Genomic DNA, 22500 nt, shown 5'->3' on the forward strand with positions numbered 1-22500 from the left:
AGCAATGGATCATTTTTAGCATCTCGCGTTATAAGATCTAAAAAAACTCCACGATTGTATGATTCAGTGCTTTCATCATGACCTCTAAGGGCTATTTCATGTACACTACAAAACAAAAGAGCATCAATTATCTTGGATAAAACTTGTCTGTTAACTTTCACCTGTTCATTATAACGACTCACAGACGCAGCATGTCCTGTTTCCAACTGATTTCTTATGTCTACAACGTTGAAAAGTTTATATTTAACAGCATTTGTGACATGGCTTTTTGATTCAGAATGTTTCTTCAGTGCCTGAGAGATGTGCGCAATATCACTGAATCCTCCTGTTGTCCACTTAGAGCATACATCAACAAAAATCAAGCAATAAAAACAATGAAGCGTTTTACGGCTTTCACTGGCAGTAAGCCATTCAACAGTTTTAAAATAATCATTATTAAATCGGCACTGTCTCCTCTGTGTGTTAGAAACTAAGTTAAAATTCACTGGTTTGTGTGGACCTAAATCTTTCACCACTATTTTCTCTTGAGGGGATAAGTGTCGGAATCGATTTTCAATTAAAAAATCAACATGATTCATGATTGGTTACAAATTACAGAAATAACTTTTTAAAATTAAATGATTCAAGAAATTTTCCAAAGATAAAAACAGGGAGGTTTCATAAACAATGACAACAGCGATAAGACATTTTCTCTGAATACTAACGGTATGACACACAACTTTAGAATAATATATATATATTAATTGCCATTCTCTTCATCCGTATATCTTAGTGAAGCGAAGCCTCTTCTTTCAGTGATAAAACTGATATGGTTTTAATTTATCCCAAGTAGGACCTCAGGGCGTGCATCGCTAGATTGGCCGTCTTGCCCTAATTATTTTAGCAGTGAAAGACAATAGTTAGTTGGGGAGGGAGGGTGGAGGGAGATTGGGGAGTGGTAACTAACTTTCTTCAAGGTACAACAGAGTATAGGATAAGGACAGGACGGCCAAACGAAGACTGGCTCATATAAACAAAAATACTTCCCCGCCACACCACACCCTCCGCTCATTGTCACCCCGCGCAGGCAACGGGGGAAAGATGAAACGTGCCGATTTGACGCCACCTTCGTGGAGCGACGCACGAGTCATCAAATATTAAATTCAAAACAAAAAGCAGTATGTGCTAAATTTTTAATTTTATCAAAATTTTAAAATTGAAGTTTTTTGTTTGGTTGACATGCTCATCTACGGAAAATATAGGGCGGCACAAAACAACTTCGCTCTATTGACCGACCGCCAGTGGTAGTAGTAGTAGTAGTAGTAGTAGTAGTAGTAGCAGTAGTCGTAGTGGAGTAGTAGTTGTTGTAGTAAGGGTGGTAATAGTTGTTGTAGTAGTAGTAGTAGTAGTAGTAGTAGTAGTAGTAGTAGTAGTAGTAGTAGTAGTAGTCGTAGGAGGAGGAGGAGGAGGAGTAGAGTAGAGTAGTAGTTGTAGTAGTAAGTGCTGTAATAGTAGTAGTAGTAGTAGTAGTAGTAGTAGTAGTAGTAGTACTATAGTAGTAGTAGTAGAAGTAGTAGTAATAGTAGTAGTAATAGTAGTAGTAGTAGTAGTAGTAGTAGTAGTAGTAGTAGTAGTAGTAGTAGTAGTAGTAGTAGTAGAAGCAGTAGTAGTAGTATTAGTGGTAGCAGTAGTTATAGTAGTAGTAGTAGTAGTAGTAGTAGTAGTAGTAGTAGTAGTAGTAGTAGTAGTAGGAGGAGGAGGAGGAGGAGGAGGAGGAGAAGTAGAGTAGTAGTTGTAGTAGTAGTAGTAGTAGTAGTAGTAGTAGTAGTAGTAGTAGTAGTAGTAGTAGTAGTAGTAGTAGTAGTACAAGAAGAAGAGGAAGAAGAAAATAGCTTTAGGAGCAGAAGGATGTGAGGTAAAGGAGTGGTAGAACAATAGAAGTTGACAAAGAGGAGGCGGAAGGCAGGAGGAAGAGAAGACGGAACGAGAGTGAAAGAAAGAGAGAGAGAGAGAGAGAGAGAGAGAGAGAGAGAGAGAGAGAGAGAGAGAGAGAGAGAGAGAGAGAGGGGGGGGGGAAACTAAAAAGCAGGAGATTATGAAGGTGTTTGCATTAACCCTCTTCTTACCACCTACAGCAAAATCGTCACATTTGTTACGACGCAATATAGATCTATACATTTTTTCTGATTCAGATTTATTTTGTACATCACAATGATCTTTGTTTAAATAATAAGAACATAATGTTGTTTTGTATAAAGATTGTTTGAGTTTAAATAAGCAATTTTTCTGCTGGGAAAGCCTGCCATTTTATGGAAATATTGTAATGGATCGGTAAGCAGATAGTTAAAACATCGAATTATTGAAACACAGCTATAGTAGCAAATGCCACTTCATATGAAATGCAAGTCGCAGTTTGTTTGCACTGCTGTTACAAGCGACGCGCATTTTTATTGTTACTCAAAGCCGTAGTTTCCAATAACTTGAGCTTGAGCTTGAGGTTTCATCTAGAGCAATATCCACTAAGTGTGCTCAAAGCGCTTTACAAAGGGTCCATGACCAACAGCAACAAGTAACATGTAGGCCGAGACATGACGCCTGATAGGCGATTACATTTCCTCCCGACAGAGACAAAGATTTTAACGGCCAGGTAATGTGAGTAAAGAGCCTTTTCCAAGGACTCAACTATGCGCCGAACTAAGGACTTTCCGATCCAAAAGCGAGTGTAATACCACAAAACCGCATAGCCGCACAACTCGAGTTTAAATTGCAAAAATACATCAGGTGACATTTCTAACAATAAATTATCAACGAAACGAAAACAAAATAATGATAATAATTTACCGTGTTACAAGGTTGGGTTTAATTGAATAGTGCAAGTAATGTATCATGAGAATATAAATGATCATCACGTATGAATTGAACTATTGACTTTCTAATCAAATGATATAGTCATTTATTTACACCCCACCTACTGTTTAAGCGTTTATTTTTGTTTGCAGCAGAGAACTATCATTATTATTGTAACGTTTTAGTTGTAGAAATAGTCAGTAATGATACAATAAAGTAATAACAAAATCCGTGTATAGATTATTGCTAACGTTTAATAGTGGATAGAACTTGGATTGATTGTATGGATCAGAGGACGAACCGTACAAGACTAAGAAAACGGAAGTAAACATTGAATACAATAGAAGTGCGTCGTAGTGCTTAAAATGTAAGACAAATGTTCGTGCGAAGCACCAACAGAACTGGTCGCCACACTACCCCTCCCCAGCGGGGCGCAACAGTTGTTCAGCGGAATCTTGGTGGTAGCCGAGATTCTCGACCTTCTCGAGTTGTTGTCGCCAGGCGTCCCGTGACAGGGGTCGAATTCACGCGTTTCAGTTGCGTGTCATCTGAATGAGGTAATGTCAATGTTTGGGTTGTGTTGTGTGGCTGATGCACAGAGTTCTACTATATACGGTAACTCTGTGGCTGATGTTAGTGTCTGAGTGTGAGAGGTGTGCAGTTTTTAGTCGATCGATGGAAATCTTTTCAGAGCGACCTTTCATGTCCAAAATGAAATATTTGTCCCTTTTGTCAATAATCCGATAAGGGCCATCGTATGGACGCTGGAGCGGATGTCTGTGTGAGTCAATTCTCACATAAACGTAACCAGTAGATGCCAGGTTGGATGGCACATATGTGGACTGTTGGCCGTGAAACTTGGGGGGTGATGGTTTCATGGAACGTATTGTGTTTTGTAGCCGCTGAACGAATTCTGACTTTGGTGTAGATGTTTCAGGACCAGTCGACGACAAAAACTCTCCTGGAAGACGAAGGGTTGAACCGTAGACTAAATCAGCGGGGGAACAGCCAGAGTCCTCTCGCCAGGATGTACGAATCCCCAGCAACACAATGGGTATCTCCGAATACCAGTTTGTGCCTGTGGTCCGGGCTTTCAGTGCTGCCTTCAGTTGGCGATGGAATCGTTCAATCATCCCATTTGCTTGAGGGTGATATGCGGTTGTTCGGTTGACGTTGATGCCCAAACACCTGTTGCACTCTGTCCAAAGTGCCGATGTGAATTGTGCGCCACGGTCGGAAGTAATGTTTTCAGGAACACCAAATCGGGAAATCCAATGGTGTATCAAAGCTTGAGCACAGGTAGAAGCATGAGCATCTGGAAGAGGAATTGCCTCTGGCCACCTCGTGAAGCGATCGATGACTGTAAACAAGTAAGTCATACCTTCGCTGATGGGTAGTGGTCCAACGAGATCAACATGGAGGCTACTAAATCGATTCGTTGGTAGTGGCCAGTCGACAAGTGGTGCTCGGGTGTGCCTATGCACTTTGGAAGATTGAAAATGATGACACTCTTTACACCATTTACGTATGTCTCTTTTCATCCCATGCCAAACGAAACGTTGACTGATGGCGCGTTGTGTGGGCCGTGCGCCGGCGTGGGAGAGACCGTGAATCTGGTCAAAAATTTGTCGAGTCCATGACGTTGGAAGAATGGGGCGTGTTGCGCCTGTTGAAGTGTCACACAAGACTGTGGATGAACCAAATGGAATGTTCTCAAGTGTGAGACCTGTGGTAGATTTGCGATAAGATTCCATTTCCTGTGAGTGAACCTGGTCATATGCAAGTTTAGTGAAATCAGTAATGGAACAAATGGCTGAGTCTGTGGGCGTCATAATATTAAAACGCGAGAAGGCATCAGCTACCACGTTAAATTGACCTGTGATATGCTGAATATCAGTGGTGAATTCGGCGATGTAAGACAAGTGTCTTGTTTGTCGAGGCGAGCGGTCAGTTTGACTGATGAGAGCGGAGACAAGTGGTTTGTGGTCTGTGAATAATGTAAATGCCCTACCTTCCAGGAAATGCCTGAAGTGTTTGACAGCGCTGTAAGCGGCGAGCAGTTCGCGGTCAAACGCACTGTATTTTTTTTTCTGTGGCTGAGAGCTTCCTAGAAAGAAGGCAAGCGGGACCCAGTTATGACCTTGCTTTTGTTCAAGTTGTGCACCGACAGCTGAGTTGGAAGCGTCAACTGTAAGACTTGTTGGGGCATTTGGTAGGGGATGGTGAAGGAGAACAGCGTGTTTCAAAGCCTCCTTGGCCTTTTCAAACGCCGTATTGCAGCCATCAGACCACACGATGGATTGTCCTTTGCCACTTGCCTGAGAATGTAGTGGGGCAAGGAAGTCTGCCACGTGTGGGATAAATCTGTGGTAATAGTTTAGCAAGCCAAGGAATCGCTGAAGGCCGGCACGGTCAGTGGGAGGGGCACTGTCACGTAGAGAGGCCACCCCGTCCTGTAGTGGAAGAATCCCTTCAGCAGTCACACGGTGGCCAAGAAAATCCAACTCGCTAACACCGAAAACGCATTTCGCCTTGTTGATCACAAGTCCGTTTGTAGAGAGAAGTTGAAAAGTTCCCGTAAGTGTTCAATATGTTCTTTATGTGAATGACTGGCAACCAAAATGTCGTCAACATAGACGAAAGCGAAAGGTATGTCTCTCAAAATGACATCCATGAGTCTTTGAAATGCTTGGGCAGCGTTCTTCAAGCCAAATGGCATCCGCACGAATTCCCACAACCCAAATGGCGTAATGATTGCTGTTTTTGGAATTGACGACTCTGCCATGGGAATTTGATGATAGCCCCTAATCAGGTCGATCTTGGAAAAGGTGTTGCATCCAGAAAGGCGGCTATTGAAGTCGTGAATATGAGGTAGAGGATACCGATCATCTTTGGTCACAACATTGAGGTGTCTGTAGTCACCGCAAGGACTCAGTTGGCCATCCGATTTGGAAACTACATGTAGAGGGGATGCCCATGCTGATTTAGAGCGACGGATGATTCCCATCTGCTCCATCTTGAAGAATTCAGCCTTTGCTGCAGTCAGTTTTTCTGGATTGAGACGGCGCGCTCGAACGTGGACGGGTGGCCCATTGGTGATTATGTGATGCTCCACGCCGTGTTTGTTGCGAGATGAGTTAAACTGGGGAATGACAAGGTCTGGAAACTGTTGAAGGAGGTCAGAGTATGCAGTACTTGGGTGCACTGAGAGGCCGGCAAGGCTTATGGGTGAATTAGTATATTTAGGTGGAACAGAAATGTTGTCCATAGACAAGAGTCGTTTTCCTTTTAGATCAATTATCAGGGCGTTAGAAACAAAGAAATCCGCACCCAGGATGGGACGTGTCACATCTGCCAGGTAAAATTCGTGATTGAGGACTTGATTAGTTTTTATTTCTAAAGTGATGGTGCGTTTACCCCAGGTTTTGATTGATGTTCCGTTTGCAGCAGAGAGTGTAATAGAAGGTGTTAATGTTCTGCGGTCTTGAGTTGAGGCGGGGTATACAGAAACATCAGCACCAGTATCGATCAAGAAAGATTGTCCCAGACGTCTATCATAAATGGAAAACGTGTTTGAATTTGGATTGCTGACCGATTCCACGTTCATCGGCCAGCTGAAGCGTTTCCCGAAGAAGGCAAGTTTTGTTTGTTTCCTTTGAGTTTGAGTAAACTGGAAAATTTACAACCATCTTGGCAGCGACGGGCGTCTGGTCCAAATCGTTGATGAGAATAGCAAATAGAGTTGGGCATGCTATGTTGAAGAGGCTGTCCACGTTGGCGGACTGTCTTAATTGCAGCAACAGTCTCCTCTGACTGTGGTCGTGTGGTTGTTACCTCCTGCTGAGGGTAAGTCAGGAATGGTGATGAGGAAATATGTTGCACACCGGACATGCGTGTCTCCCAGAACCTGTCAGCTGCCTCAGCCAATTCTTCTGTGTCTGTAAGATTGTGCCCGGCTAAAATGCCTCGAATGTCCGGGGGAAGGTTCATGAGAAATAATGCACGTTTCAGAGTGACAGGGTCATCATTCAGTGCATTTATCTTGCGCAGTAGAGCAGTTGGGCGTTTGTCACCAAGACCATTAATATTAAGGAGTTCTGTGTCTTTCTGGGTCTGGGATTTGCCGAAGGTCTTGATCAAGGCTTTTTTAAGCTGCCATATTTATCAAGATGTGGTGGGTTTACTAGCAGTGACTGAATTTCTTCTGCAGTATTTATGTCAAGAGAACTGACAACATAGTCATAAAAAAATTTTTATTCTCTATTGTCTTCTGGCACTTTTCTACTCACTTCATATCTTGTTGTTACCAACATAAGTGCCTGCTCCACTCACTTTTCTGAATTAAAAATTCACCCCATACACCGGAGCATGCTCAATGTCTCAATCGTTTCTATGTTCTATGTTTGTGATGAGAATATTGGCTATTAAGCTTAACTGCTGGTCAAAATTGCTTCGCGATAGTGGTGAACGAATCAGCGATCTCAAGAAGTGGGTGAGAGAGGGATCTAGAAATGACTTTGGGTTTGAAACGAATATTTTGTGTTCGTGGATAGCTCACACGGTAGAGCCACGCTCTCACCTGCCAGGCGGAGTTGTCGTACCAATAAGGTCGCAGGTTCAAACCCCACCACCGCCGCGGAAAAAAAAAAATTTTATTCTCTATTGTCTTCTGGCACTTTTCTACTCACTTCATATCTTGTTGTTGACAACATAGTCGTACCTTGTCTGATCCTGAGTAATTTTCTTGGTGTTGAACTGTGCCTCCACTCTTGCGAACCAAACCTCCGGTGATTTAGTCCAGAATTCCGGGAGCTTGATGGAGACAGAGTTGATTTGTTGTTCACGGAAGTTGGTGGAAGCAGCAAGAGCCTGTAGTTGGCCTGTCAAATTCGCGACTTGTTGTGAGAGATCTGGTTGAGCCATTTTACGTATTCGCGTCGGGGTCACCAATGTAGAAATAGTCAGTAATGATACAATAAAGTAATAACAAAATCCGTGTATAGATTATTGCTAACGTTTAATAGTGGATAGAACTTGGATTGATTGTATGGATCAGAGGACGAACCGTACAAGACTAAGAAAACGGAAGTAAACATTGAATACAATAGAAGTGCGTCGTAGTGCTTAAAATGTAAGACAAATGTTCGTGCGAAGCACCAACAGAACTGGTCGCCACATAGTTTTAGAGGGTATCGCGCGTCATTGATTTAATACGCCCTTCATTAAGAAGACAATATGGTAAACTTTTAAGTCTATAATTACTTTTTCACACAATTCTTTTTTAAATCTCATGTTTTGACACAAATTACAAAACATCCGCAGCTAATTCGTCCGTATGAAATACTGTATTAAACTGCTGTTCTATCGTATCTAATCGTTTAAGAGATAATATGTTCTAAAAACCTTTAAATGATGTGTGTAACTTTTATGCATAGATACAATTTATCAATTATACAAATAGTTTTCATTGCCAATTATTGATAATATTGAGAATTAAACATGTAATACATAAATAAGTGTCATATTCAATATTCGTAGTAAAATTAGATAACTGTATTTACATTCAGTTGACATGTCCAACTTGTACATTCGAGAGTTTCAAATATTTGATATACAAAATACTCTATCCAATGTCATGTTACAACATTCGTCAAAATCAAATATTATGTTGGTAAGCTCTTTATCAATGGCATCCTTTCTTTAAAAAATATAGCCTCGTGGAGAACATTGTGCTTATTTGAGTCAATAAAAAAAAATTATACGGCGCACAACTCTACTGAAAGATTTGAAAATTAGAAATGTATTTTTTACAGATAGATAAACAGATAACTTAATTTCCTTTTATAATCTAAAGTCAGTTTGAAAGTTCGTTGAGTCACACAGATATCATAAAATACGTACCACGACACTAACACTCTCAAAAACAACCAATTCCGACACTTTAAAAAGGTCAGTTTGGCGTTTTTACGCAAATCGTTGGATTCGAAATAATGTATTCACTTAATGTAAATGTTGCTGCTCGAAGCTCGAATAAATAATAATATGAAATTGAATGTTAGCTTCAATTTAATTACAAAATCAGATCAAATGAACGTTTCGGGTTTCCCCTTTATCAACAAAACAGGATGAATGAAACACCACAGATGAATGAGATAATGTGGTAGTGGCGTAGTGAAGATGAATAAACAAAACATTGGTTGGCAGGAAACAGTATCCTTTGTAAGGAATCGCGAATTAAAATAGAATACTAGATAGATATTTCTAAAAGGTGCGCAATTAATTAAGTGAAAAGAGGGGAGGCGGGGAGGAACTGCAGTTTAGAAAGTGAAATATAAAAACGTGTAGACTGTTGTTGGAAAATAAATACAATGGAATTGAAAATAAATACAAAAAATAATAAATAGGGGACGTCGGTATAAGTTTAAATCATTGGTGACAGCAGCAGGAAGTCATCTGTGGTGTTTCATTCATCCTGTTTTGTTGATAAAGGGGAAACCCGAATTGTTCATTTGATCTGTTTTTGTAATTAAAATGAAGCTTACATTCAATTTCACATTATTATTTATTTGTATTCACATAATTACTTTAAGGATTTCAGATCTCCACTAAGTTTTCAACAGTTTTCATCTATTTATAACATCAAGTATTATTATTGCCCATTTGATGCTTTCAATTTGATGTTTTTTTGTGGATAATACCCAGGTTTAACTTATAAACATATGAAAATAGTTCTTTCCCCGCAAAATTGCGGGCTTTTTACTAGTTCTTAAAATTATTAATTGAATTATAATTTTTTGTCTCAATCTTTAGATTCTTCCCAATTGTCACAGTCTTTTGAATTAGATTATTTTTCCTTATAGACGAATTGCTTCTTTCAACAAATATCTTAAAATCACTCCCCTAGTGTTCGTAACATAAGAATATTAAAAAAAATCATTATAATCTATATTGTAAAAACCATGTACGAGTCTCTCTCTCTCTCTTTCTCTCTCTCTCTCTCTCTCTCTCTATATATATATATATATATATATATATATATATATATATATATATATATGTGTGTGTGTGTGTGTGTGTGTGTATACACTCTTATTCTACGATATTTTAGTGAAGGCAAATTTAGATACTTTAATCTTTCTAAATAATGAAACTAATTCGAGGTGATTTGGAAACTATTGTGAAAATGTTTAGATTTATCTTGAAACATTTTCATCGTAACTCAATCAAAATTTCACCAACGCTCCACACGCTCTTTGTCTACTATTTCAACGTCGTCGCCTCGATCGATGCATTTTTGAAAACTGTTTGTCAATGAATGAATGCCTTCTCTGAATATTGTTTTGTCAAGCGCATCCATCTATTCATTCATTCATTTTTTTCCCCTGATCATCGGTATCGAACTTCAAGTTTCCAAGATGGCGTTTTAGAAAGCCTAAGAGACTATAGAAGAAGTGAGATCAGGGCAATTATGGGGTGCCTGGGGAAATATTTCCCAACCATAACAATCGTTCCTTGTCAGATCCGCAGTATGGATAATCTTTTGTTAGGTTTTCAAATTGGTATGCAAAATATGTTGCAATATCTACTCGTATATTAATAAAACACTAAATCTCTATGTGTGGGTCTCTCTCTCTCACTCTCTCTCTCTCTCACTCACTCTCTCTCACTCACTCACTCACTTTCTCTCTCACTCACTCATTCTCTCTCTCTCTCTCTCACTCACTCTCTCTCTCTCACTCACTCACTCTCTCTCACTCACTCTCTCACTCACTCACTTTCTCTCTCTCGCTCACTTTCTCTCTCTCTCTCTCTCTCTCTCTCTCTCTCTCTCTCTCTCATCTAGAGGGAAACCCAGACATTCCAGTATGAATATTATCCAGTTTGTTTTCATTTCTATTCGTCCGATGCAAGACGACGATATTTTTTGCGATGTTGATCGATTTTTACAAAGGCCAACTTGAGCATTTATTTAACGCATTGTCCACTAAACTTGCTCAAAGCGCTTTATACTAACGAAAGAGTGAAAATGGAAAGGCTTCGTATGGGAACAAAACAGACAATGGACGTTTCGGGTACAAACCCTTCGTCAGCACAACAATACACAAATAAACGTGGAAAATATTTGTGTATTGTTGTGCTGACGAAGGGTTTTGTACCCGAAACGTCCATTGTCTGTTTTGTTCCCATACGAAGCCTTTCCATTTTCACTCTTTCGTTAGTATTTTACGATCACCGGCTTCAGGCAGCCCTTACCGTTTTCTACTTTTCAAAGCGCTTTACAAGGGATCCCTAGCCAACTGCAACACTTAACAGGTAGGACGATACATGACGCCTATTAGGCGGTATTACAATTTTTTTCCGACAGATACAACGCTGTTAATGGCCAGGTACTCATTTTACACCCGAGCACGATGAGAGAATATAAATAAAGAACCTTTTCCAAGGACTCACCAATACGTCGCTCAGAGTAGGACTCGAACCCAGGACCTACCGATCCGGAGGTGAGTATCATTCCACTGGAACACATAGCCGACACAGCTTTTAAATCAATTGTCTTCGATCCCTAAGGTTTAAGCCCCGTATTAAACCGGAAACCAGGAAATATGATACGCAATTTATTTGTGACATTCTAAAGAATTTTAATGCGCAAGTCGTTTTTCTTCACCATCATCGTTTTGTTTCTCGTTAAGATCTAATTTCGTTTTTGAATACGTTTATATATGAATGCCAGCAGTAGAAACGGGGGGAATTGAGAAAGGAGGGATAAAGAATGGGGGTGACAGTGATAGTTTTACATCAATGATGTACTAAGTTTGGCAAAATCAACTAAGAAAACGGTTTTTTAAAAAACTTTTCTGACAAAAAATTAATAAAATTAACACATATCAGCGTGCTGCGAAATGCATGTCAACCCTATCGTAATATTCATGCAAGCTTTCATATGTTTTTTTTCTTTCTTCCAAACAGAGAAGTTTTCTACTTGAAGCCTATACCAAGTCTCCCAGACCGCGTTATTTCCACCAATTATAAGAAAAAAAGGGGGGAGGGGGTGAAGTGGCCGAGTGGTTAAGGCATTGCACTGTGACCCGGAAGGTCCCGGGTTCGAGCCCGGCTTCAGGCACTTTTGTTTTTTTTCCTGAGCAAGATCATTAACCCCCAATTTGCTCACTTGGACAACATGGGTGATTCCTGTTGACATCAGACATCTCGTTTGATGGATTATCTATATTCCTTTGTGGAATGCCTAGACGACGAAATCTCATGATGTCGTGGTGGATGGGCATAATTTTTTTTAATTATAAGAAAAGTGATCTTTTATATAGCTCATTATCCACTAAATGTGTTCAAAACGCTTTACACGGATCTTATGCTTTCAGCAACTCTGAGAATATAGAACGAGATACGATGCCTTTTAATGTGTTCTCATATTTTATTCAATTAAAATATTTGACACCTGAGTATGGTGAGAGAATGTGAGTAAAGAGCTTTTTCAAAGGACTCAACTATGCGCCGAGCGAGGCTTGAACCCACTGTTATCGGCCCATTAGGCGATGCTACCATTTTTTCCGACATAGACAACACTATTAATGGCTAAGTATTCATTTTACACTTGAGTATGGTGAGAGAATGTGAATAAAGCGTTGAACGACAATAGCAATTGCTTACTATCCTTTAGATAGGACGCTAGTCTATCGCAATGTACATTCACTTCTGGGTGGACAGTGGGGGGGGGGGTGCAGAAGGGGGGGGGGGGTGCAGAATAAAAATCTCGACTGCATTCGGGATCAGTCTCCTTCCCTTTGCGTGTAAAACGAGTGCTCTACCAACTGAGCTATCGGGACCTCCGCTGTTGGCTTGGGGCCCTCTAAAACATTTAGTGAATAGTTTCCTATATCAAAGCTCACGTTTATATTACATTAATGTTATTCACATATGTGTTCCATCGCCTCGAAACGGTATTTATGTCGGGACGACTTGAGTGGTGTGGTCAACATTGGTTTGCAGTCAGAGATGTGAAACCTACGCCATGATTTTATTTGTTTCATTAAGAAGATTCTAAATGAATGATGTCGTTTTCCGGACCATTTCAGCTTTTTACTACCTTTTGCCTTTTCTTCATTTGGTTCACCCCGAGGTTCACTTGAGATTTTTATATTGGGCAATAAGCACTAATCGTGCTCAAAGCGCTTTTTAAAGGGGTCCGTGGCCAACAGCCTGTTAAGCGATATTGCAATTTTTTCCGACATAGACAACACTGTTAACGGCCAAGTACTCATTTTACATCTGAGTATGGTGAGAGAATGTGAGTAAAGAGCCTTTTCAAAGGACTCAACTATGCGCCGAGCGAGGCTTGAACCCAGGGCCTTCTGGTCCGAAAGTGAGTGTCATACCACAGGACCACATAGCCGCACATAGAGGTAGAGTAGGAACAAAACAAGGGAGATTGAGTTAATCTATGGTGGGATACGAATTCCCCATTAATTCTTTTCATGGCAATGATTGATAATACCAGTTTGCTTCTGACTCGAGTGAGACACTTCACCTACTCATTCTTGTCCTGGGGAGACGTGTGGCCAAATGAGAACGAGCTCTCACTGGGCCTTTTCAGACGAAATTTGCATAGCTCACGAATTGGCCGCGGTGAAGTCTGAAATAACATGGCGTGTGTTTCATGAATATTCATATTGTATTTAATTCTCTCTCTCTGTCTGTCTCTCTCTGTCTCTCTCTGTCTCTCTCTGTCTCTCTCTCTCTCCATATCTCTCTCTCCGTCTCTCTCCATATCTCTCTCTCTCCCCCCCCTATCTCTCGCTTTCTCTCTCTGTCTTTCCTTCCACTTCCTCCATCTCTTACTCTCTATTTCTCCCAACCCCTCCCTCTCTCTATGCTTCATATCCCTCATTCTTTATCATTTTCACTTTCGTTGTCTCAAAATATGTCTCTCCCGCCACCTCTTTATCATCTTCTTTTATTTCCCTCCTGCTAACCTTTTCATTCTCTCTGCTTCCTCCTCCTCCTCCTCCTCCTCTCTCTCCCTCTCTACCTCTCTTCTCTATCACTTTTATCTCCGGTTACCTATTTCTCTATCTATATCTCTCTCTGTCTCTCTCCATACCCCTGACATATATACAAACAATTACATAAGCACACACACATACACATTCTCTATTCCTTTTTTCTCCTCCCTTCCGTTTCAATACAAAATCAAATTCCAACAATCTGACTCCAGACGACACAAGCTATCATCTCTCTAAATACATCCCACGTCCTGGCCTCACTTATCCTAACCAAAGACACAATAAAACACCATTAGGAATGGATCATGACAAATTTATGCGATCGACTTTATATTATTATGTAACCATAGACAGATCAATAGACATCAGGCTGGGGGCAGAGTGGCTCCGCGGTACGGTCTTTTTGCTTCGTACCCGAAAGGTACCGAGTTCGATCACCCGCAACTGCGCTGTGTGGCCTTGAGCAAGTGACCTCACCCTAGCACAATTAGCGGCGCTGCACTGCGGCTGTCGCCTAGGTTATTCCAGTCTTCTCTTGGAATAGACCCGAGAGACAAATTTCCCCTATGGGACGAATAAAGTGAATTTTATTTTTTATTTATTTATTTATTATTTAAATGGAAGATGCGTTTTTTTGTTGGGCATAACTAGTCTCAATAAATTAATAGTCATTGAATTTTCGAAGCTACGTTCACCACAACATAATTTAGTGTAAACATGTCCATAGTGAAAACGTTTGTTTCGAAAATATCATCAGAGTCAATACGGTCAACACTATTTTATTCAGCCCCCAACAAGTATTGAAGACCCAAATTTTGATTACATAAAGTAACATTGCCTGTTTGTAGTTTTTAAAAATGAAGTTTCAATACAATTATAACCTCATCAGGTAGTTAAATACACCTAAATTGAATGTGATACTTCTAGGTAATGTACCTTATCCATTGTGGGTTCATTATCACCTATTCAGTGATTGACCACAGACAAAATCGCTTGATTTGATAATCATTAAGCATGTATGCACAGTGAACGAATAAATAAACAAGTAGTGAGTTAGTAGAATTAAAAAACAAAACAAAACAAAAAAAAAAGACAAACCCTTTCACAACGACACCATTAGGTCCCGTCGCATAGGAATTCAACGAAGAAATATAAATAGTTCGAAGATGACGTCACTCAGGTCTTTGTTATTGTTTTTTGCCATCCGCGTTTATGAGTAATGATCACTGAACTGTATTAACCCGACTATAAACGTTCATGGATACACACAGTTTTGTGTGTTGGTCCGTTATACTTCCGGATGGCAATGTTATGAGCTTTTTAGCCAAGCGCATACTATCTATAGATAACCCATCAAACAAGATGTATGATGTCAACAGGAATCACTCATGTTATCCAAAGTGAGCAAATCGGGGGTTAATAATCTTCTAAGGAAAAAAAAAACCCCGAAATTGCCTGAGGCGAGGCCTGAACCCGGGACCTTCACAGTAGAATAAGAAACGGTATGATTAAGTTCTACATCCGTATTTCGTAACACCTAACGTTTTCTCCTTATCAAATTGTTATGCCGGGCCGACTTTGCGACAAACAATCCATTACTTATTAACGTATCGCCAGTGTTGTTCATAGACTCAATTTCACCCTAATAGAAAAATAATAGAAAACTAGGCGGTGGGTTTTGTTTCTTTGGTACTTTTAATTGTATATTTATCTCGGGTTGTTCTTCTCCTTCCCTGATTTCTCAATAGCACTTGCTTCGGGGGAAGCGTAGCTCAGCTGTACGGTCTTGGCTTCGTACCCGAAAGGTATTGAGTTCGATCACCCGCCGCTGCGCTGTGTGGCCTTGAGCAAGTCACCTCGCCTTAGCTCAATTTGCGGCACTGCACTGGGTTATTCCAGTCTTCCCTTGGATAGACTAGAGACAAATTTTCCCCATGGGATGAATAAAGGGAATTTTATTTATATTTTTATTATTTTATTTATGTAGTTACAAAACGAGACAAAACATAACGCCGAGCATGTTTTCATATCAATTTCGCCTATAATTTCTTGATTTAAAAAGCATTGATACGGAATAAAACATATACTAACAAATTCGTGTCTTCCATTACGATTTTAAAAAATTATTCCAGTAGTCATATTAAAACGCTCTATGGATGCTCTATAAAACTCGCATCCATTCAGGTTTTAATGTAATTCGTCAAATAAAAGCCATAAATATAAGACTTTCATTAATTATTTACTAGCTACATCATAATAATTACGCCCTTCCGCCACGACATCAAATGATATTATCGTCGCCTAGGCATTCCACAAAGGAATATTATAGATAACTCATCAAACAAGATGTCTGATGTCAACAGGAATCACCCACGTTGTTCAAGTGAGCAAATTGGGGGGTTAATAATCTTAATGTTAACTACACCATAGGCATTGCTGAATACCCTCTTATGCCCATGTCAAAACGACCAATAGAAATGCCTACAATGCCTTTACACGAGAATCACACTAACCTTCAATGGATCTCGTGTCGAAATGTCCAATACATAACGGGTCATTTTGTTCATTCAGTATGACGCATAGGTATGTCTACATCTTCTATAACAACCTGCATTGTTACATCATTTATTAAGGAATACCCAATAGCTAAAGATAGTTTTAATAAAATGAGTCTAATTTTCAAAAACCACAATATCTCAATGACACCGAAACATAGAGTTTTGAAGGCCTATGTATGGTCAGTATTATTATATGGCTGGGAAAGCTGGACAATTACAGAAGACATTAGAAAGAAACTGGAGGCAGCAGAAATGTAATTTTTTAGAAGGGTGTTAAGAATCTCATGGACAGAGAAGAAAACTAATGAAGAAGTATTAGAGCAAGCTGAAACTAAAAGGTTACTAATTCGTACAATAAGAAAAAGACAAATGCAATTTTTAGGGCATCTAAATCGACATAAATGTATTGAACAACTTGCTCTCACATGAAAGATAGAAGGTAAAAAGAGTAAAGGTAGACCAATAAAAACATTTGAATGGTTTGAACAGCTGGGTGACAAAGAAAGAGAAGAGTAATATTAGTTTTCTGAGGTTATCTGATCAGAGAGATGAATGGTGTACCATGATCACCGATGTCTGGCACAGACTTGGTACTTGAAGAAGAAGAAGACCCAATCGCTAACAACAAATCACGTGAACGATGACTCGTTTGGACGGAAAACCTAAATACAGATCGCTCCCATTGTTGAAAAGCGAGAAATCAGATGACTAGTGACTGGGCTGAAAAAGGTGAATAGTGATGAATTGCATCTAGTTAAAAATAAAACCTCATAATAGCCGCTAGACGGGTATAACGTACCAATGCACAAAACTATGTGTAAACGTAAACGTTTTTAGTCTGATAGATACAATTTAGTGACAACTACTCATGAAAATGGCTCGCTAAAAACAATAACAAAGAGCTGAGTGACGTCAATTTCGTTCTATCTATAGGTACATCGTTCCCTATTTATGAGAGAATTTTCATAATTTCACGTGAAACGTCTTTCGTTTTTAAATTTGTTATATTCAAAGTATGGCAGTATTGCTGGTCTCTTGCTCGTCCTTCAAATATATGTTGTCCCAGGTTTGAGAGTTTTTGGCAAGATGAGGGTCATTTTAATGTGTCGATACTTGAAGGACGGGTTTTCTGACCAAAAGTTTATAACACTATTTTTTCTCTGATAAGCAAACACTGACAACAGGCCTGTGTCGTCGTGTTGTTTTCAGCACAAGATCTGAATAAAGTCAATATTGCTAGATGCCAAGACGATTTTCAAACAACACATCAAAAATTGAACGAACTTATTGACTTTCTTAAAAACTAGAAAAACGGTTCAGAGATTGGGATCGAACTCGGGACTCTCGCCTTAGGTCAAAACATGTCGGGTTGCCCCCGCACCACACACACACACACACACACACACACACACACACACACATACAACGGGTACTTTCATATTCCCCTCTTTCTTTTTAATATCTTGAAATATTCATCATAATGCCAAGAGCAAGGGACCAGCTGTAATGTGTTCTCTAAAAAAATATGTTTTAAAAATTTTGGCCAGAAAACTCGACCTTCAAATATCAATCGATTAAAATGACCCCCACCTTGTTAAAAAACTTAAACTGGGATTCAATGGAAGTCCCAGGTTTGAGAGTTTTTGACAAGTTGAGGTTTATTTTCATTGATCGATATTTGAAGGACGAGGTATCTCGCCAAAGTTTTGAAGACGTGTTTTTTCAGAGTTCGGTAGAATAGAAACAACCAAAACAAAGACTAACATTACAATGTATTATTCATGGTCTAGTGCTACAAGTCTCATTGACGACAGCAAGTATCCTATTATTTCGACGTTACATTTGACTGTCATTGTCGCAGCAGCGAAATCCATTACCACACACACAACCCCTCAACTACTGTTGTAGCTATTGCTATAACGACTGAACCACCACCACCACCATCACTACCATCACCTTCCTCCTTCTATTCCTCTTCCTCCTCCTCCTTCTCATCCTCCTCCTTCTACTCCTCCTCCTCCTTCTCCTCCTCCTCCTCCTTCTCCTCCTCCTCCAATTCATCATCATCATCATCATCATCATCATCATCATCATCATCATCATCATCATCATCATCATCATCATCATCATCATCATCATCACATAACAAAAACAATAAATGCTACCGCCACCACAATCAATACAGCAATTACTACTACTACTACTACTACTACTACTACTACTACTACTACTACTACTACTACTACTACTACTACTACTACTACTACTACTACTACTACTACTACTACTACTACTACTACTACTACTACTACTACTACTACTACTACTACTACTATTACTACTACTACTACTACTACTACTACTACTACTACTACTACTACTACTACTACACTACTACTACTACTACTACTACTACTACTACTACTACTACTACTACTGCTGCTGCTATAGCTACAACAACAACAACAACAACAACTACTACTACTACTACTACTACTACTACTACTACTACTACTACTACTACTACTACTACTACTACTACTACTACTACTACTACTACTACTACTACTACAACTACTACAACAACAACAACAACAACAACAACTACTACTACTACTACTACTACTACTACTACTACTACTACTACTACTACTACTACTACAACTACTACAACAACAACAACAACAACAACAACAACTACTACTACTACTACTACTATTACTACTACTACTACTACTACTACTACTACTACTACTACTACTACTACTACCACCAGCATAACCATCACCATTACAAAAACTGCCATAAATTTCCATCAGCTACATCAATTTCTACTTAAACAGAAACTCTTACCTGTTGCATATTGGAAAATCCACAATTATTCCTTTTGTGTGGAAGTTACAACACACACCAACAAAAAACCAAGAAAAAACAAAAACAAAACTAAAAAAACCCAACTAACTATAAACGAGAAATTCTCAAACACAAATCACAACTGCCATCTCGTAAAACTCACATTGATATTGAAAAAAAATGGCAACAGACTTGGCAACTGCGTGAAGCCAATGTCGCTAACTTCAAACTCCCCCAACTTTGACTCACACTCTCACTCACTCGCCGCATAAATCTCGCGCGTGCCGACTATTAGATAAGTGCTCACGCCGAGAGAATGAGTGATGAAGAAAGTCAAAGGAAAACACCGACTGGAAAAGACTCAATAGCCTGAGAAAACTTGAAATAGAGAGAAGAGGTAATGATTGATTGAGAGCTGTTCAGCTGAAAAGTATCTTATTTTGGCTAATGTAGTCCTTCAGAATCATTGGGCTCATGGAGCCAAAGTTTATCCCAGTTTCTATAGCGTGAAACGGACAGTAGCAATTGCTTGCTATCGTTTGGATAGGGCGCAAGTCGATCGCAAAGTACTTTCCGCCAGATCTAACAGACCCAGATACCCAATCTCTGATGGGGGACAGAGGGGGTCAGAAATAAATGTCGACTGCACTCGGAATTGATCTCGGTCCCTTTGCGTGTGAAGAAAGTGCTCTACCAACTGAGCTATTGGGACTCGCGAATTTGGATAGGTTTTCTTAAAACCTCAAATTTAACTGAATTTGGACGGACCCCGAACATGTACAAAATTCAAGACACGGCACTTCGAATAAGTTTCAGGTTTAAGATATTATCCTAACTCATTTATAATCAAAATGAAAATTCCTTTCTAAATGAAAAGTTAAAAACATATTAATTTTGTCAGTTTTCGGCAGTTTACTGAGACAAAGAGTAATTAAAATTTCTTCTATTAGTAAACGTGCCAATTATGATCTCTTATTCTTTAACTCTTTGATGACAGACATTGAATTTTTTCAAATCCCATAATATTTTTTATTGATTAATCATACACATATGTATTTGAATGTAGCTATAATTTATTTAATTCGATGACAGTTAATAATATTATTTAATTTCAAATGCGACGTGTTGTATCTGCACATTCTCTCCGTGTGAAGGGCTTTGAGCCTATATAAATGGAGTGATAATGATAATAATGATGATGATGATGATGATAATGATAATGATAATAATTATAACAATGATAATGATGATGATGATGATATAATAATAATAATAATAATAATAATGATAATAATAATAATAATAATAATAATAATAATAATAATAATAATAATAATAATAATAATAATAATAATAATAATTATTATTATTATTATTATTATTATTATTATTATTATTATTATTATTATTATTATTATTATTATTATATTATTATTATTATTATTGAATGTTTTTCTCCTGTCTTACTTTAGATGGCATTTTTTCTACTCCTAGAATAAAAATTACAGGAGATACTGGACAACCTTGTCTAACGCCTCTTTGCATATCAAAATCCCCCGATATATGTCCCCCATATTTAACACAAACCTTCCTATTATTGAGAATGGTGATAATATAACCTTTGAAATAATTTCCGAAACCAAAGTAATCAAAAGTTCTTAATAGAAATGTTGTTGATATAGCTTCGAAAGCCTGTTTATAATCAATTGATAACATTAACGAGGATAAGTTTATTTCTTTTTCATATTCTATTAAATCATAAATTTCCCTCAAAATTTCTGCAATGTGTCTTCCACGAATAAATCCTTTTTGGTCCTTACTAATTATATTACTTATAAAGGTTTTTGTCAGTATTTTATAATCAGCATTTGTTAATGTTATAGGCCTCCAATTCCCTAAATCTTCCCTATCGATAAATTGATTTTTCGGTATTAACGCTATTACCACTCTCCTTTGACTGTAACTAAGCATATTAAAAAAAAAATACTAAACTCAAAATAGTTGAACATCGCCATTTTGATCTCATCCCAAAAAACTTTGTAAAATTCTACTGGAATTCCATCTGGCCCTGGGGAGGATCTCTTTTTCATTTTTTCCATAGCGCTCCTAATTTCATCTAACGTTTTAGGTATAATGATATTTTTTACATATTCATCACTCACCATTTCTATTGTTTCGTCTTCTTTCAATTCGGTGTAAAGTTCTGAATAATATTTACTAATAGTTTCTAGAATTTCCAATTCATTTGTAACATGATTATTTTCATCACTTTTCAATTTATAAATTGTATTGTTTACAGCCCTGGTCTTTTCTAATGATAGAAAGAATCGATTACATTTCTCACCCTCCTCTATCCACTTGATGCCTGCTCTTACTCTGGCCCCCATTGTTATATTATTATCATGAGAGCTGTAATAACAGCAACACGAATCGGGCTTTGACAAAGCCCAAGTAGCATCCATGTCAGCATGACAGGAAGCACCACGGTTCAGCGGGGAGGTCTTTGTTTTTTACCCGGGTCGACTACCCGTTGCGTTGTGTGGCCTTGAACAAGTCACATCGCCCTAGTTCTGCTCTGCGGCTAACGCCTCGGTTATTCCAGTCTTTCCTTTTAATAAATTCTTAAGACACATTTCACTTTTGGAATAAATAAAGGGAATTTTTACAAGTATAATCTCTGGTACGGCAATATTAAAATCGAACACCGCTTGCAAAGTTTTGAGTTAGCTCAACGGATTACATTCTGTCAAAGGCCAATGGATAAACATTCTTGACAATTTAAAATTAAATATTCCAAAATGTTCAGATGGCGGCGAGTAAAGATTTTAATATCAACTGCCACGATGTTGATTTTTGTTCTTTAAATTAATCTTTTTTTTCCCTGCGGTGGGATCTATATTTGATAAAAGGTTCTACAATTTTGTTCAAATGTGTCCGCTTTTTCAATAATTTTTGAGAAAAAAAATAATTAAAAAATTACGCCCTTTTACAACGTCACCACATTATGATCCCGTCGTCTAGGCATTCCAAACAGGATGACTGATGTCAAAAACAGGAATCACCCGTGTTGTCCAAATGAAGAAATTGGGGGTTAATATTCTATTCTTCAAGCGAAAGTGCACGAAGCGGGGCTCGAACCCGGGACCTTCCTGATCACAGTACAATGCCGTAACCACTCGGCCACACCAATTGAGACTTTGTTAAAATCAATAGTTGTTTAACTCACTCAATCCTAGAGATTTTTG

General features: G+C 38.7%; 1 protein-coding gene across 1 annotated transcript in view; it reads right to left on the reverse strand.

Annotated features, from left to right (window-relative positions):
* Positions 1-19447, reverse strand: part of LOC144967804 (uncharacterized) — a 97652-nt gene extending 78205 nt beyond the window's left edge. The window contains exon 1 of the mRNA XM_078905458.1: positions 19256-19447. The gene's annotated coding sequence lies outside the window, so the exon portion shown is untranslated. The remainder of the gene's footprint in view (positions 1-19255) is intronic.
* Between the last annotated feature and the right edge of the window lie 3053 nt (positions 19448-22500).

This window comes from Berghia stephanieae, chromosome 3, assembly GCF_034508935.2.
Source record: "Berghia stephanieae isolate SIO BIC M18660-M18661 chromosome 3, UCSD_Bste_1.3, whole genome shotgun sequence".
In the NCBI taxonomy this organism is placed as follows: domain Eukaryota; kingdom Metazoa; phylum Mollusca; class Gastropoda; order Nudibranchia; family Aeolidiidae; genus Berghia; species Berghia stephanieae.